Raw genomic sequence first — 18,280 nt, 5'->3', positions numbered from 1 at the left:
TAGTATCAGTTTATATATATCACTACCTTTTCCTGTTTCATAATCTTTGAAATTGAAAATTTGATCTAGGCTGAACATTAACAAGATGCCTAGCTATTCTAAAAATATATACATTTCTTACAATATCATAATAATATAAATGGTATGATAGCAGTTTAAGAAGAAATAAAGGACTATAGTACATGACTTTGGTGTTTAATAAAGAACCCATTAAAAGAGAAGAACTGTGGGATATTAGTTCAAGACATGATACATTTGTTTATGATGTATAACATTGGTTTAATGATGCAAAGATATGTTGCATTTTTTTAACACTGTGAGTCCATGTTGCTTTGCCTGTCTAAAATACCTGATTGGTCTAATAAAGAACAGAATGGCCAATAGCTAGGCAGGAGAGAGATAGATGGGGCAGCCAGTCAGAGAAAATAAATAGGAGAATAAAAGAAGAGGAAGTACTGAGGAATGGAGAAGGAGAGAAAGATGCTGAGGAGCAGCTACCCAGCATAATGCCAGAAGCAGCCTAAAAGGTAAAAAAAGATATACAAAAATAGAGAAAGGTTAAGGCCCAGAGGCAAAAGTTTGCCTGGCTAATTTAAGATAAGAAAAGCTGCTTTTAAATAAGCCAAGCTAAGGCCCGACATTCATAGGGAAGAATATTTCTCCACATGATTATTTGGGAGCTGAGTGTTAGACCGAGAAAGAGTAAAGAATAAAAGAAAAAAACTAGAGAAAATAAAGAAAGCTGTAATAAATGGTGGTAAAGTATTTATTAATTATGTACAAAGTACAAATCTAATCTCATATATTCTGCATCAAGTATTTCAAACAATAGATGAATAAACAAAGCATTAGGAACTAAAATTATAGAACATTGATCTACAAAATAAGGAAGTTAGTTTGTACACAGGCATTTTGTATATATTTGTACATGTTTGGGCAAGTGTGTGCACATGTGTGCAGTTGCTTATGCACATGCTTGAGCTTGCATACTTACAGTAGAAACCGATGCTAGAGACTTCCCTATTCGTCCTCCACCTTATTTTTGACAAAGAACCTCAAATTTAGCCTAGAAGTGTTAATTGACCACTGCCTGGTAGTGAGCTCCAAATACCTTCCTATGGCTGATTCCTAGTGCTGAGACTGAATACACGCACCACAGTGCCTTAGTCTCTAGGTGCTAAGAATCCAAACTCATGCCCTGATGCTTGGGCAAAATGCATTTTACTGACCAGGCCATCTCTCTAGGCACTTGAAGTTAGTTTTTAAATATTGGAAGTAAAGGGGGGTGGAAACTAGTAAACATTTCCACACTTTAGCTCTATACAAACTTTTAAATTTATGTCTTAAACAAACTTTGTTTAATTTTTTTTGTTGCTGAGCTAAAATAAAGTGACACAAGCAGTTGAAGGTCCAAAGAATTTATTAGACTCACAGTTCCAGGCCATAGTCCATCCTACTGGAGAAGTCACAGTGGCAGGATCTTGCAGCACTTAGTTACATCACATCAGTAGTCAAAAGCAGAAGGCAAGGAATCCATGCATGCATGCTAGTTGTTAGTCACTGTTCTTTTGCTGAGAAGAGACACCATGACATAGGCAACTCTCATAAAGGAAGTCTTTCAGTGGGACCTTGCTTACAGTATCAGGGTCTTAGTCTGACAGCATCATGGCATGGACCATGGAGACAGGGAGCATGGCAGCAAGCTGGTGTGATGCTGGAGAAACAGCTAAGTGCTACTTCCTGATCCATAGGCCAAGAGAGAGACATTTGGCCTGGCCTAGGCTTTTAAAACCTCAAAGCTCACCTCCAGTGACACTCTTCCTCCAAGGACACACTCCAGCAAGGACTCACTTCCTAATCCTTCTCAAATAGTGATACTCCCTGGTGACTAAGCATTTAAATATATGAGTCTATGGAGGGTTGACATTCTTATTCAAACCACCACACTAGTGGTGAGCTTGTTTTATCTACTTTTATGTAGTTTAGAAACCCTTACATAGGAAATGATGTAGTGATATATTGTGTACCCTGATAAACTTGCCTGCTGATCAGAGGACAGATCCAGCCACTAGATTAGACATAGAGGCCAGACAGTGGTGACACACAACTTAATGCTATCACTTGGGAGGCAAAGATCCCATCTAGATCTCTGTGAGTTCAAGACCACACTGGAAACAGTGCCAGGCAGCCCAAACCTTGAATTCCAGTACTGGGAAGCACACAGGCCTTCAATCCCAAGAAGTGATGTCAGCTCAGAGAAAGGTATATAAGGTGTGAGGAAACAGGAACTCATGCTCTTAAGGCTAAGGATTTCATAGAGGTAAGAATGTGTCTAGCTTTTTCTGTTTCTCTCATTTTTTAACAGTCACCTAATTATCTGGCTTTGGGTTTTTTATTAATAAGACTGGTTAGTATTTATGTTACAGAACATAATATCCAAAAGTCAATAAAGGGACCATTCAATCTTTCTAAGTAATAGGTGTTAGTTTGCAGTTTTCATTCCACAAAACAAACTCTGGATGAATAAACTGATAGTCAAGAGTGAAACTTAGTCAAGAGTGCACTTAGGGGATTGCATAAACATGGAGCAAGTACCCTAAGACAATATTATGTCCTCAACCTCTACAGGCTGATGGGTTGGGATAAGGAGATGTGGGGCACAGAGAAAATGATGACAGGAGAATCTCACAGGGCCACAGCAGGGGTCTTTGTTTGTTTGGATTTTGGTTTTTGTTGGGTTGTGTGGTTTTGAGTTAGGGTTCCATTAAGTTGTCCTGGTTTAGTTTGAATTTGTGATGTTCCTGCTTCAGTCTTTTATGTAATTGGTCCTCATAATAATTGCTGTGACTAATGAGTCTGTGTATTATCAAATGAGAAGGGTTTCTTTCCTGGCCCCCCCTATTCTGTTGTGTTCCTTTCCACAACATGCTTTCTAGAAGGTAGATTTCTCAGACTGGCCTGACCTACTACAGTCTCCTCAAATTGTCGACTACTAATGCCTGCAATCACCTTTTGGTGACTATAGTACACTCTCCTGCCTCATAGTATTTGATACTTTTATACTGAATTTTTACTTTGCTTTTGATTGTCTCATTGGTATGGAAAACTAGCAAGATTCTGAACAAGGGCATCAACTACATAGCAAGTAACCCGTGCCTAAAAAAAGAAACCATGTTTGATATTTAAGAGACTGTGCTCTACTCTAAGTGAAGAAGCAAGGCTTATATCAAGCTCAAACTCCCAACCTAGTTCCTCAATATTATTACAATTATTATTGTTATTTTGAGAAACATTCTCCTGTATCCCAGGCTGGTCTGCTACTCAATCTGTAGTTAAGGATGAATTTTAGTATCTGTCTCTGCCTCCTTAGGACTAGAATTGCAGGCATGTGACACCACACCTGATTATCTGTGATGCTGAAGATAGAACGCAGGACCTAGTACATTGCAATCCAGTACTCTGCAAACTGAGAAGTAGCTCTGTCCATTTTTTTTCCTTTTCAAAAATGGGGCCACATAATATTGGTGATCTGGGAATCAAGTTTTAAATGATGCTGTCCTAGAACTTCTGATCCTAATGCTTCCAATTTTCACCATGATTAACCTCTCTAAAAGTAATCTGAACATATTATACCATTTAAAATAACAGATTATCATAGAAGGATTTAATGTGCTTTGGGGCTGGAGGATGAAGTTCTCTTGAGAGAGTGAGTGCCTGGCATCTAAGGCAGGATTTCAATGAGGAAGAAACTGAGTATATGAAGAAATATGAGTGTATTGGACCCATTTTACTTGGTGATTAATATTTTCTTTAGGAATGAGAAGAGTAAGAAATCATAATGGAAAGGCAATGATGTTCCAAAAATAAGATGCAGAAAAATATCTCCTGGTAAACTCAATGGAATAGATCAATTATTTTAAGTCAAGGTTTTGATCCTCTGCCATTGATAAAAACAGGTAAGCAGCTCACCTGTTATCCACAGACCTACTAAAAACCCTATGTTTAGGCCATGTCTTGGTGGTACATTCCTTTAGTTCATACACTCAGGAGGTATGAGGATGTCTGTGAGGTCCAAGTCAGTATGGTCTACACAGTGAAGTTCCAGGACAGCGGAGCTGTAACTCAGAGTAAACCTGTATTGGAAAAAAAAGAAAAGGAAAGAAAAAACAACAACAAAATCAAAACAAAAACCAAAAACACAAAGCAACAAACAAACAACAACAAAAACCACTGGGTTTAAGTAGGATTATGTCAGCATTCCAGTGTATGTGAACCACTGTATTTTCTAGGATCATACTGTAATTGTGTTGATCTGAAACACTGATAATGTCCTCAAAACACAGAACACTGAAAATAGATCTCTACTTATGACATTGCATAAAACTCAACTCTATGTGGATCAAACACATCAACATAAAACCACATATACTGGACCTAATAAAAGAGAAAGTGGGGAATAGTCTTGAACTGGTAGACACGGGAAAGGACTTCTAAACAGAACACCAATAGTACAGTCACTAAAAGCAGCAATTAATAAAAGGAACCTCTTGGAACTGAAAAGCATGTATTTGGCAAAGGATACCATTTGTCATAAGGACAAAATGACAACCTAGAGAATAGGAAAAGATTTTTGCCAACTACACACACTATAGATGGATAATATCTTAAAAAAGTAAATAACTCAAAAAAATGGACTTTAAGAAAGCAATTAATTCAGTTAAAAATGGAGTATAGAGCTAAAGAGAGGATTGACGAAAGTGAAATTACAACCTCCACTTCAGGATGCCTTCATCCTGTACCCACACTTCCTAATCCTCAGACCCCCAAAGAAGAAGATCAGAGAGCCCTGAAAAAGCTTAGCTCACACCCAAATAAAAAAATTGCCTGCCTTTTTGGCCCTGGCATTCTCAAAGGCAGAATCTAAATGGCTTCTATGATCTAATCAACTAGGGTTAAGGCTTTCCAGGATCTGGCAATGACTTTGGAGGCAAAGGAAATTGCCTAAGGGGAAGCAGTAGACTCCATCTCTTTGTCTCCTATCATGTAACACCTGTGATTGTAGAGATTTTAATTCCAACACTGGGAAGATGCTACAGTTAAGCCAGAGCATGAATGATATCACACTTCCTGACTTCATCTGTAGGATTCCTCCCAACTCAGTTTGGAATAATCCTTATCTGAACCATATTTCTAGCTACAAACCTCAAAAAAACTTTACATACAGGACATCTTCACTAGTCTAGGATTTATTAAGTTACATTTAATTTTTAAGTCTTCCTCATCCTCTTTTTCTATACTCTTTGGAATCTATTTTAACATACTCATTATGATTCCTCGTGCTCTCTAAATACTAAACATACATCAATATCATCAATATCATCCTTTATACAGGCTGCCAAAAGAAGGTACTGCTAAAATTTAAGATGAATTCTCACATCTCAAAACATCTGAGTTTAGGTGCTGTTTCCTAATTCCAAGGATTCAATAAGAAAATTTCCTCACAAAATGAATCATAGCCTCTTGGGTTTTTTTTTTTTTTGTTTTTGTTTTTTTTTTTTTTGCCTTACCACTGTTTTTTGTTTGTTTGTTTGTTTTTCTATTTTCTTCTAGACAGGGTTTCTCTGTTTAGCTTTGGATCCTGTCTTGGAATGCAGTCTGTTGTCCAGGCTAGCCTGAAACTTTCAAATACATGTCTGCTTCTGCCTCCCGAGTGTTAAGAAAAAGGCAAGTGCTACCACCATCCCCTCCCTGGCATCCCCATGTAGTTAAAAAAAAAAAAGCAAGAAGAAAAGAACAGGGAGGGGAGTGGGTAGAAAAAGGGATGAATCTTGAAGAAATTGCAGTTGAGATGAATATGATGAACATGAGTTGAAGTACATTCTCAAGGAATTTTTAGGAATTTTTTAATGTTTTAATGTTGATATTATCTAAAATCACAGATTGATATTAACTGTTAAATTGCAAAAGGTAAACCGAAAATATAAGCACATCACAAAATACTTAGAAACAGTGAAATATTGTAGTAAAATTGCTCTTTATTTTTTTCTTTTTCTTTTTAAAATTACACTCATGATATTTATTAATTACACTCATGATATTAATCACATTTGTGGTATTCATAGATTACATTCGCAATATGTATATATATATATATATATATATATATATATATATATATATATATATATAAAATTTTAAATGCCAAATGTCATTTATTGAAGGAGGGAGGAGATCTTAAATACAGGCTTACAGCACAATGTGAGAACGCTGGAGGGCAGAAGTTTGCTACTGATGTTTTACAATCTTACCTCTGAGCTGTTAACACCTATTATTCATGATACACAGACAAGGAACTTCCCTTTAGCATTCAGGAGGGTGGAACCTGGCAGGGAATTAGCATAGGGATGATATCAAGGTCAAGGTCCACAAGCAAGGCTACAGTTACCCAAATGGGAGCCAGGGACCTACAGGTCCCCCTTTTATAAAAAATTAGTTTCTGACTCGGCCTGGGAAGGGGAGCTGTCACCTGTGAGCACAGTGCTCACCAGAGTTCCCACAGGGTCCTTCACAGGACAGCATTGACTGTTAGATCTCAGATTCTCCCATGTTAAACCACACCCCTAACTCATTCCAAAGCAGAGATCTCTGTCTGTGACCTGCTTGAAGCCCCGATCTCTCTCCCCTTCCTCAGGCAGTTGTTTCCAGCACACTTATGGCCCCTGGTCTCCCAGACTTTCCCTAACAGCAGCAGAAGACACAATGTGCTAGAGCTGTTCTGTTCAGCAGACTGCACAAACAGGCAGGAAGTCCTAGTGAGGATGCACACATGCACTCTCCTATGTGGGTGTGAGCACACATACACTCTCCTGTGTGGGTGTGAGCCTGAATCTAAAATAAATAATAATTTAAAAGGAACTTTTTTTTAAAATTTTATTTATTTTATTTTACAATACCATTCAGTTCTACATATCAGCCATGGGTTCCCCTATTCTCCCCTCTCCCATCCCCTCCCCTTACCCCCAGTCCACCCCCCATTCCCACCTCCTCCAGGGCAAATGCTCCCCCAAGGACTGCGAACAACCTGGTAGACTCAGTCCAGGCAGGTCCAGTCTCTTCCTCCCAGCCTGAGCCAAGTGTCCCTACATAAGCTCTAAGTTTCAAACAGCCAACTCATGCAATGAACACAGGACTTGGTCACACTACCTAGTTGCCTCCCAAACTGATCAAGTCAATCAACTGTCACACCTATTCAGAGGGCCTGATCCAGCTGGGGGCCCCTCAGCCTTTGGTTCATAGTTCATGTGTTTCCATTCATTTGGCTATTTTTTTTCAATAATTGAGCAAAACCAAAATTTATTATAAGCCACAGTTGTCCTAGGGACCTCCATGCTATATATATATAGCCTCCATGGTTCTATGGGTTGTGGTCTGATTGTTCTTTATTTTATATCTAGAATCCACTTATGAGTGAGTACATACCATGACTGTCTTTCTGGGTTTGGGTTACTCACTCAGGATGATTTTTTCTAGTTCCATCCATTTGCCTGCAAATTTCATGCTTTCATTGTTTTTCTCTGCTGAGTAGTACTCCATTGTGTATACGTACCACCTTTTTTTTCATCCATTCTTCCGTTGACGGGCATCTAGGTAGTTTCCAGTTATGGCTATTACAAATAGTGCTGCTATGAACACAGCTGAGCATGTATCTTTATGGTATGAATCAGCATTCCTTGGGTATATGCCCAAGAGTGGAATGGCTGGGTCTTGAGGTAGTTAGATCCCTAATTTTCTGAGAAACCGCCATACTGATTTCCACAGTGGTTGTACAAGTTTACATTCCCACCAACAGTGGAGGAGTGTTCCCTTTGCTCCACATCCTCTCCAACATTGACTGTCATTGGTGTTTTTGATCATAGCCATTCTGCCAGGTGGAAGATGGTATCTCAGACGTTTTGATTTGCATTTCTCTGATGATTAAGGATGTTGAGCATTTCTTTAAATGTCTTTCAGCCATTTGTAGTTCTTGTTTTATGAATTCTCTGTTTAGCTCTTTAGCCCATTTTTTAATTGGACTGTTCAGTATTTTGATGTCTAGTTTCTTGAGTTCTTTATATACTGTGGAGTCCAATCCTCTGTCAGATGTGGGGTTGGTGAAGATCTTTTCCCATTCTGCTAGCTGTCTTTTTGTCTTCTTGACTGTGTCTTTTGCCCTGCAAAAGCTTCTCAGTTTCAAGAGGTCCCATTTATTAATTGTTGTGCTCATGGTCTGTGCTGTTGGTGTTTTATTTAGGAAATGGTCTCCGGTGCCAATGCGTTCAAGAGTGCTTCCTACTTTCTTTTCTATTAAGATTAGTGTAGCTAGATTTATGTTCAGGTTTTTGATCCACTTGGACTTGAGTTTTGTGCATGGTGACAGATATGGATCTATTTGTAATCTTTTACATATTGACATCCAGTTATGCCAGCACCATTTTTTGAAGATACTTTCTTTTTTCCATTGTATAGTTTTGGCTCCTTTGTCAAAAACCAGGTGTTCATATGTGCATGGATTAATGTCAGGGTCTTCAATTCGATTCCATTGGTCCGTATGTCAGTTTTTATACCAGTACCAAGCTGTTTTTATTACTATAGTTCTATAGTAGAGTTTAAGGTCAGGGATGGTGATGCCTCCAAAGGTTGCTTTATCGTGTAGGATTCTTTTAGCTATCCTGGGTCTTTTGTTTTTCCATATGAAGTTGAGTACTTTTCTTTCCAAGTCTGTGAAGAATTTTGTTGGGATTTTGATGGGGATTGCATTGAATCTGTAGATTACTTTTGGTAAGATTGCCATTTTTACTATGTTAATCCTACCTATCCATGAGCATGGGAGATCCTAAAAGTAACTTTTAACAAGTTTGCAATATAATTACACTAAAAATGCAAAAGAGATGTAAAAACAAAACAAAACACAACTTCTTTCCCTTCTCTGAACCCAAAACGTCTGCTCTGAGGTGGACTGCTGCAGGTTTGGGGACCTCCTTTCCTGTCCCCTTCAACAGCTTCCTCTTCCCTTCTCCTCTCTGCCTCTTCTACCACCTGTTCTCTTCCTATCTCACAGTTCCCCCCACACACTTTCCCCTTCCTGCCACTCTTAAGGCCTGGATTTGTCCTTGAGTGGCTGGGATCCTTTCTCACTCAGCACACCTCACTGGAAGATTTGCTGCACATGAACATGAACCCTCCGGAGCAGAGAACAGGCTTTGTGGTTGTGAACTGAAATCACAAAATTGGCACTTCGGTGGATCAGCTAGAATAAACATCAGTTATCTGTAAGAAAAATCCACTTAGAAATCTGAAGAAAGAAAACTGTTTTGCTAAAGCAGGAAAAGGGAATTATGAAGGTGATTTAAAGAAAGCATTCCTGATATAATAAATTCCAAATACACGCCAATAAATAATAATAAAACAATAAAAATAATGATAAAAGTCTTAGAAATATTTACACACAGACCTCCAGATTTAGTAAAGAAAACATTTTTATAACCTCCTACAAGTGTGTCACCATAGTATTTAATGGACAAGGTCTCTAAGAGGCTTGGGATTCACCAAGTAGGCTAGACAGGCTTGCCACTGACCCCAGGGTTCCCCTGCCTCTGCCTTCTTAGTACTGTGTTGCCAGAGTCTTCCTGCCTTGCCCACAGTCAGGACAAATCCTTGTCACCCGCCAGTCCCACAGCCGCTCAGACCCAACCAAGCAAACACAGAGACTTATATTGCATACAAACTGTATGGCCGTGGCAGGCTTCTTGCTAACTTTTATTATATCTTAAAGTAACCCATTTCTAGAAATCTATACCTTGCCACGTGGCTCGTGGCTTACCAGCATCTTCACATGCTTCTTGTGCTGGCGGCATCTGGCAGTCAGTCCTTCTGCCTTCCTGTCCTTTTATTTCTCCTCTCTGTTAGTCCCGCCTATCCTTCCTGCCTAGCCACAGCCGATCAGGTTTTATTTATTGATCAATCAGAACAACTTGACATACAGACCATCCCCCAGCACAGCCAAGTGCAGACCATCTCAGACACCTGCACTCAGGCCCATGGTCCTAATCATCCTCTATGCAGACCTGCTGGGTAACGCCACAAAGAACCCAAGAAGGGCTCCCACAGGACATACAGAACATCCCACAGCAGTACTGACAATAAAAGCGCACAGCATCATACCTGGCTCTATTACAGGAGTTCAGGGAACAAGCCTGAGTCCTTGTGGTTGTGAAGCAGGCCCTCTACCACTCAGCTGTCTCCCCATGCTTTGGACACACAGGACTTTTAGTAGTCAGCAAACAGCCAGGGTTTTCTGGAGATAGTGCCCATGTGCTCCAGGAATAGCTTGTAGGAACCTGGCCATAGGATGGTCCATAATTCCTGAAAGAGAAAATCCAGATCTTCTAAAGCTGGTAGTGAAGAACATGTGTAAAAAGGCTCAGAGATGTGTCAAAGAGGATGTAATATGAAATATGTCCACTCGGTTCCATGAAGAAGTCTGGATGACTCTTGTTTGCCATGCATGGAAAGGATGCACAGGGAGAAGGGCACAGGCAGATGCCCAGGGATGAAAACTACAAAAGGCTAGGATTTGTGGTGGTCTGAATAAGAATGGCCACCATGGCCTTATATATTTTAATGCTAGGTCAACAGCAAGTGGCATTCTCTGAGAGGGATTAGGAATATGGCCCTGTTGGAGTAGGTGTGGCCTCATTGGAGTGTGGGGGTGTGCTTTGAGGTTTTAAAAAGCAATTACAAGCCACAAGTTATTTTTGAGCCATCAAATAAATTAAAAATAAACATTGTAAAAGCTAGACATCATTAAAACAGTGCTATCTGACCATAGCAGCAGGAAACGTGAAATCAAAACCAGGAAGATAATTGGGAAATACTCAAACATTTCAGTGTTGAACAGCATGCTTCTATATAGCTACATGTTGAATAAAATATTGATAGGAAAACTAGAAAATATTTTAACATGAGAAAAAACTAGGTTTTAAAAACATAATGGAAACCTTAACCTATAGCAACTGGTAGAATATCTTAGCAGGTGTCTTGGACCAGTTCTGGTAACCCAGGCTTTCAATAAGTAGACAGGCAGGAAAATTCTGCAGTTGTGGAAATCATTCAAGTTGAACATTCTTTGGAGCCTGACATTCTGCCCCAAACTCCCCTGATACATCATGAGAACTCACCCCTTCCTATGTGTCAACAGGCAGAGGAGCAAAGTGACAGGAGCCTTCCAGGTTAGGGTGACAATAATGTAACCACAGAGACACATTGGTGGAAACTCAGAGAGCATTTTCTAAATCTGAAAGTTGTGTTTATGCAGTCATTACAAATGTGGAAAAGGTAAAGTTAAAGAACACATAGAGACTGTAGTCCAGAAACAAATGTATTTGAAACGAATGGTTTGACACAGAGAGACTCAGGGGAAAAAAAGTATGAACACGATGCTCTAGAGAAAGATGGAAAGATCATAATCTCAGCTCACCAAACTGAAACTTCTGATAGAGAAGCAACTGTAATATATTATACCACTTGATATAACTATATATTATTATATTAATTTACAATGTGTTTATATACTTATTAGTATACATAATATAACATTACATATAATAATATATTACAATTGTAATATATTTTACCATTTTAGAGATTCAGGAGAATTATGAACATTCTGCTATAGGGAAAGAGGAGAAAATCATTTTCTCACCTCATCAAACTGAAATTTCAGATAGAGAAGCGACTGTAAAATATTATACCACTCAGATGAAGGTGAACATGAAAAAAGACAGTTGTGCACATATACCAAAGACTATAATGCAAGCAGAATTCCTCAGTGATGGACTGATGCAGTAGTGGTCCCCATGCAGAAACTGAGAACTCAGTTCTGGGAGCATGAGCCATGACTGAAGGGCTTTGATTGAAATGTTGGGCTACTGGAAAGGATGAGGCCCATTCTCTTCCCACATTCCTTCTCCTTACAAAGTGAATGTCTCAAACAGAGATCTAGGAGCATTCCTAGACAGTGTAACTCATAGAAACATGTGATATGTTCTGAAAGCTTTCAAATGAGAGATCCAAAAAGGAGTCAGGTTACATACAATGATTGACAGGCTTTCTCCTCATGACTCAAAAGAGGAAAGATGACTTTATCTGGTCAGTTTTAGTACACTCCTGGCTGGCTGTCTGCCATCTGTCCAACTGTCACAGGTAAATTTTTTTCCTTAGAGCAGACAGGCACATAGGTTGGACAGTTCTGATAGAGCAGCACCCTCTCTAGATCAATGAGCAGCTGTGACAGGCTCTTTCCACATGCTCAGAACATACATTTTAGACATTTCTCTATATCATATGCTGAGTCAGGCATTAAAAAATCAGACCTCTCACTCATTGGAATAGCTACATTGATATAATTTTCAAATTAGCAAGGAGTTCATTGCTAAATCTCAAAGATGAATGGGCATCAGAGGCTGTGCATTCATCTCTTGGGTCTGCTAGAATTTGAAAACAAAAAGTGCTGTGAGCTGACCCTGGTAAGATTCTCCTGGATGACCTGAGTAATTGTGATATATTGAGATTTGTTGTGTAAACAATAAACAAACTATGGGTAGGTTGGAGAGATGGCTCAGTGGTGAAGGTCACTGGATGCTCTTCTAGAGGACTCACGTTCAATAACTAACACCCACATGGTGCTCACAATCACCTGTAACTCCAGTTCCAGGGGTCTGACATCCTCTTTTGACCTCCATGGGCAGCTAGCATGTACATGGTGCACACATACATACACTTAGACAAAACACTCATTCACATAAAGTAATAAAAAATTAAAAAAAAAAGTATGCGCTTTTCTCCTGAGCTAAATCACAAGATGTGAAGTTGTTATTTTCCTGTGTATAGTGTTATTTATTTGAAACAGACATTAAAAATAACTTTCTTGGAAAGATTGTACCATATACAGGTGAAAGGATGGTTAAGGGGAATCGTAAAATCATAAATGCTTACTTGAAAAGCAAGTAAGGCTTCCAGTCCACAATCTTAATTTATACAGAAAAATAAATGCAGAGCAAAGTAACCTCTGGAAATCAGAAGACAGAAAATAAGAAAAATAACATAAGAATCTGCAAAAATAGAAAGCATACTAGAAGAAAGTCGATGAAGTAGAAATCAACTCAGTAAGGACACTGGTTCCTTTTCCCCGGAGCTCCCTGCCCTCACTCTGACACTGATGGACAAGGAGTATTCAATGATCCTCAGTCAGTAAATGCAGTGCACCAAATGAAGAGAATGAGGGGAAAGGTTTCATGATCCCCCAACAAATGCAGAAAAAGGTGTCAAACACAACATATGGCCACTTGGCCTGGATGGGTAGAAGAGAACAAGGGCCTGCCTGGTACCACCAGACCCAGGTAGGTAGAGGACACCCAGAGGCCCAACAGATGCTGCTTGGTCTGGGTAGGTAGAAGACAAGCACAGGCCTGCCTGGCAACATGTGACTCCAGGTGGTCTTGTGCCATAATGGTGAACAAATTTACTTTCAATGAAATTTGAAATTTCAAATGAAATTTGGGGAAATGGTAGAGACAGAGACAGAGACAGACAGAGACAGAGAGACAGAGAGACAGAGAGAGAGAGAGAACAGGGGAAAGAGGCAGATCTGAAAAGGCGAAGTGGTATTCAATAGGCCATTATGAGTGGCCTGCTTGACACCTGGGGCCATTGTGACATCTAGGCCCAGACTGCTACCAAGGGTCATGTCTGGGTTGTGAGTCTGTGTGGATGTCTGTGAATCTGTTACCGCTGAAGGCCTGAGCAGATATTTGGGGCCTGAGCCACCACCTGGGGCCATGTTGGTATCTAAGGTTCATGTCACCACCAATGCCATCCAGATCTGAGTGGCCTTTGCTGCCACATGAGGCCATGTTGACATTCGTGTCTAAGCTGCAGCCAAAGGTCATGTCTGGATCTGTGGCCCTACTGCAACCAGGGTCTGTGTTGAAGTCCACAGCTCCTGTTACTATCAAAGTCCATGTGAATGTCTGGGGTCTGGGCCTACACCTGGGGCTAGGGCCATTTTGGAGTCTAGAGACCACTTTGTTGCTGGTCCCATAAAGATCTGAGTGGCCTGCATTGTGACTTGGGACCATGGTGATATCCAGGCTGCGCTGAGGGCCACATCTGAGTTCATGGTCCTATTGCACCTGGGGTCTCTGTTGATGTCCATTGCCAGTGTTCACACAGGAACCCACGCTAACCATGTGTGTTGAAGTCTGAGGGCCAAAGCTGAGCCATCCCTTCCTCTCCTCAGCTCTGGGAGAGCTGGTCCCAATGACCTGGCACTGGAGAACTGGCCTGACCCTCACAGTAGAGGTGGCCCCTGCACTTGCAAAAGCTGGCCCCACCCCTCAATAGGGGCTTGGGAGAGTTGGCTCCACCTCTTACCTGAGGGGGGTGGTCTCAGTGGCCCAGACTGACCAACTCAGCTACCACCCAGGCACACATCCAGGACTTTGAGTTGGTCCACCCCAACATCTACCCCATCTATGACCTGACAGAGGGACTAGTCCTGATGAACCATAGCCACATGATCTCCATGACTCAGGGCAACAGCAGGATGTCTGAGAGGAGTTTGGGTGAGAGTCCAGTATTGATCGTATACCAGAAGCCAGAGGCCTTGAACCTGACCAATACTCCTCATACAATGAACATTTGCAAATAAAGCGGTTTGGACAAAGGCGTGTACTCCCAATGCCACTAAGACAGATAAAGACGTGATGGAGAGGCAAGAAAGACAGAGGAGGGAAGTGAGGGTTTGTTTGGTTGGTTTTCATTTTTTGTTGTTGTTTTGTTTGTTTATTTTTATTTTGTTTTTGTTTCTTTTCAAATTTTCTTTAGGGGGGACACTACAAGGGTGGAAGGTAGATGTGAAGGAACTGAGAAATGAGGAGGATTGGAATGCATGATGTGAAATTCCCAAAGAATCAATAAAAAAATGCTGAAAAATGTAAACAAAAAAGCAACACATTTTCTGATAAAATATGTCAATAAACTAGGTATAAGTCTGGGTGGTGGTGGTGCATGCCTTTAATCCCAGCACATGGGAGGCAGAGCCAGAGTTTGAGGCCAGCCTGGTCTATAGAGCAAGATCTAGGACAGGCACCAAAACTACACAGAGAAACCCTGTCTCGAAAAACCAAACAAACAAACAAAAACTAGGTATAGGAAGACTGTTCTTACATACACACATACAAGGACTTAAACTACAACACAGCTAACAACACAGTTAACAGTGAGAAGTTGAACTCAGGAAGGTGCCCACATTCACAACTTGTACTCAGTATAGCACTAGAAGTCCTAGCTAGAGAAATTGCACAAGAAAAACAAATAAAATGCATCTAGACTGGAAATGCAGAGGTTGAGGAGTCTCTACTTGCATATGACAATAGTATATTTAGAAAACCCTGAAGAGTCTATCAAAGTAAGGTTAAGAGTAATAAACTGAGTAAAAATATGTAGGGTTAAAAAAAAATCAGCAAACATAGCCGGGCATGGTGGAGAACGCCTTTAATCTCAGCACTCAAGGGCAAAGTGAGGTGAATCCCTGGGAGGTCCAGGCCAGCCTGGACTACAACGTAAATTCTTGGACAGACAGGGCTGGTACACAGAGAAACTCTATCTTGGGAAAAAAGGGGGGAGGATCAATTGTATTCACATACACAAACAACATATGATCTGACAATTAAATTATTAAAACTGCTTCATTGTCTGTAGCATCAGAAAGAATTAAATACTTACAAATAAACTCAGCTCAAGAGCTAAAGTATCTCAGGATGGAAAACTGCAGACAGAAAAAAACCAATAAAGACTCAACTAATTGGGGACACACCCTATGTTCACTGATTGGAAGAAATATCATTACAATGTTCATACTAATCCAAGTGACCTCCAGACTCTCTGTGATCTCTTTGAAATCCTGTGTGTTCTCCATAGGAGTCGGGGGTGGGCAAGTTCATACAGAATAAAGAAGCCTCTAAATAGTCAACATACTTCTGAATTTTCAGATTTATGTATTTTCCCAGCCTTAAGCCATCATCATCATCCCTGAGCTCCCAGCAGTGCTGGTGTCTTCTCCCTGGTCATGCTCACTGTGCTTCTCAGTGTTGGTGTCCTAGCATCCCACAGAGCCACATGAACTCTGCACACTTCCCCCGGAAATGTTTGCTAATATTTCCACTCTGGCACATGCGCTTCTCTGAGAGTTTTGTTTGTTTGATTGTTTTGTTTTTCAAGGTTTAATGACGTATTAAAAAACTTTTTTTAGGTATTTGTATCAAGTTTTAAAATGACAATGCTTCCATTAAATGCATACACAGTTAAAATATTCGTGTTACAGAAACACATAGATAACTGCTGTTTTTAAATATATAATATATATATTAAAAAGCTAGGTGTACTTCCACATACAAAGAAAGGTCCTGGGGAGGAAGTTATAGGAAGTAGTCTGGGGCATACCAGGTCACATGAGGCTCTCCACGATGAGGTGCTGGGTCAAACTGAAGAAAAGAATATTTTTTTCCTTATATTCTTTTTTTTTACAGGGTACTCTTTATTTTTATTTTTTATTCTTTATGTGCATTGGTGTTTTGCCATAGAACTGGAGTTGCAGACAGTCATGAGCTGCCATGTGGGTGCTGGGAATTGAACTCGGGTCCTCTGGAAGAGCATTCAGTGCTCTTAACCACTGAGCCATCTCTCCAGCCCCTGAAGAAAAGAATATTTTAAAGTGTCATCTAATTCCATGATAGCAGCCTGGTTTCCACAGTGGTTGCAGTAATTGGGTGCACTGAAAATGGTAACCACAATCCTATCATGGCACCAATTATAACCTTCCTTTACAAGCTGGTGAGCACGAGACACCAGTGTGAGACCGTTAGCATGGTTAAATGTTTCAGAAATATCTTGTCCAAAGGTGTAGCCAGCACCACGTGGTGAAATACCCCTTCTGCCATGGTCATCTAGATCTGACCATAAGAGATCACACATTGGGCCCTCTTGTGGAACTTCTTGTAAAAGATCCATGGTTCTTATATGATCCAGTGCATCTATGGATGGAGAGAGGCCACCATGGAGGCAGAATATCTGTCCATCTACTAAAGCTGTCAGTGGAAGATGGTCAAAGAGATCTGTAAAGCATTTCCAGACGTTGGCATTTCCGTACTTTCGTAGACATTCATCATAAAAGCCATACACTTGGTTGATCTGTCAGCTTTCATGATTTCCTCACAATATTGTAATGCGCTCTGGATAGCACACCTTTAATGCTACAAGAAGAGTCACAGTCTTCACAGAATAATAACCTCTGTCTAGGCAGTCGCCCATGAAAAATAGATAGTTTGTATCTGGTGATTTTCCACCAATTCTGAAGAGTTCCATAAGCTCAAGGAATTGGCCATGCACATCTCCATAGACAGTAACAGGACAGCTAACCTCTTGTTCATTTGATTCTTTTGTAAAATGTCCTTAGCCTTCTCCTACCAGGTCCGCACTTGGTTCTCCTTCAGCTGCTTACACTCCTTCAGCTGCTCCACCCTCTGGTCCAGCTCCAGCTCTGTGGTGAACACTTTGCTGTCCCTGGCTGCAGAGTGCCTCATGTCCCACGCCCCACGCTTTCCAACTGGCCTTCCCCAACTCGCAGCCGCCTTCCACCTGGGCCTGGCCACTCACCCAGGGGCACGGAAAAGGGCCAAGGGCACAGGACTCTGAGGAGGAGCATGGCAAGGCTCCTGGAGGCTCCGGGCAATGGCACCCGCCCACAGCCTTAGCAGCTGCTACTGCCCTGCAGGCCTCTCCTTGCTCTCAACCTTTAAAAAAACTTTTATTGATTCTTCGCGGATTTCACAACTCGAGTCCTGATCCCACTTGTCTCCCTGTGCCCTAGCTTCCACCCTCTGCCCACCAAAACAGAACAAAATTTAAAAGAAACCCCAACACAAACAACAAAGGAACAAAAAAAAAAAGAGGCCCCATCATTGCCCTGCTTCCCCTACCATAGCTGCAGGAGTCTTTGGGGTCAGGGGACATGTTCTCTCTCCTTTCCTACTCGGGACCCACCTAAACAGTTGTGGCTTAGCAACAGGAGTGGAACTCTGTGTGTTGCTGAATTATCTGAGGACCCCAGAAGCTAAAATGAGATTTCCTCAGATTTGAGGTCTGGCCAAAGACTCAACGTGTGTTTCCAATTCAGCCTCACCAA

The 18,280-nt window shown here is 40.8% G+C and overlaps 1 long non-coding RNA gene and 1 pseudogene across 1 annotated transcript; both read right to left on the bottom strand.

The window, feature by feature from the left end:
• Positions 1-2,395: 2,395 nt before the first annotated feature.
• LOC119087175 lies at positions 2,396-11,596 on the bottom strand. Its single transcript, XR_005090619.1, has 2 exons — positions 10,201-11,596; positions 2,396-4,133 (listed from the first exon to the last, which is right to left on the bottom strand). It is a non-coding gene; the product is annotated as an uncharacterized LOC119087175 (long non-coding RNA).
• A 5,161-nt stretch (positions 11,597-16,757) lies between these two features.
• Positions 16,758-17,876, bottom strand: LOC114689383 (annotated as a pseudogene).
• Between the last annotated feature and the right edge of the window lie 404 nt (positions 17,877-18,280).

Source organism: Peromyscus leucopus, unplaced genomic scaffold (genome assembly GCF_004664715.2).
Source record: "Peromyscus leucopus breed LL Stock unplaced genomic scaffold, UCI_PerLeu_2.1 scaffold_1727, whole genome shotgun sequence".
NCBI classification, from domain to species: Eukaryota; Metazoa; Chordata; class Mammalia; order Rodentia; family Cricetidae; genus Peromyscus; species Peromyscus leucopus.
The sequence above is the reverse complement of the archived record's forward strand: the minus strand, read 5'-3'. Positions and strand labels throughout refer to the sequence as shown.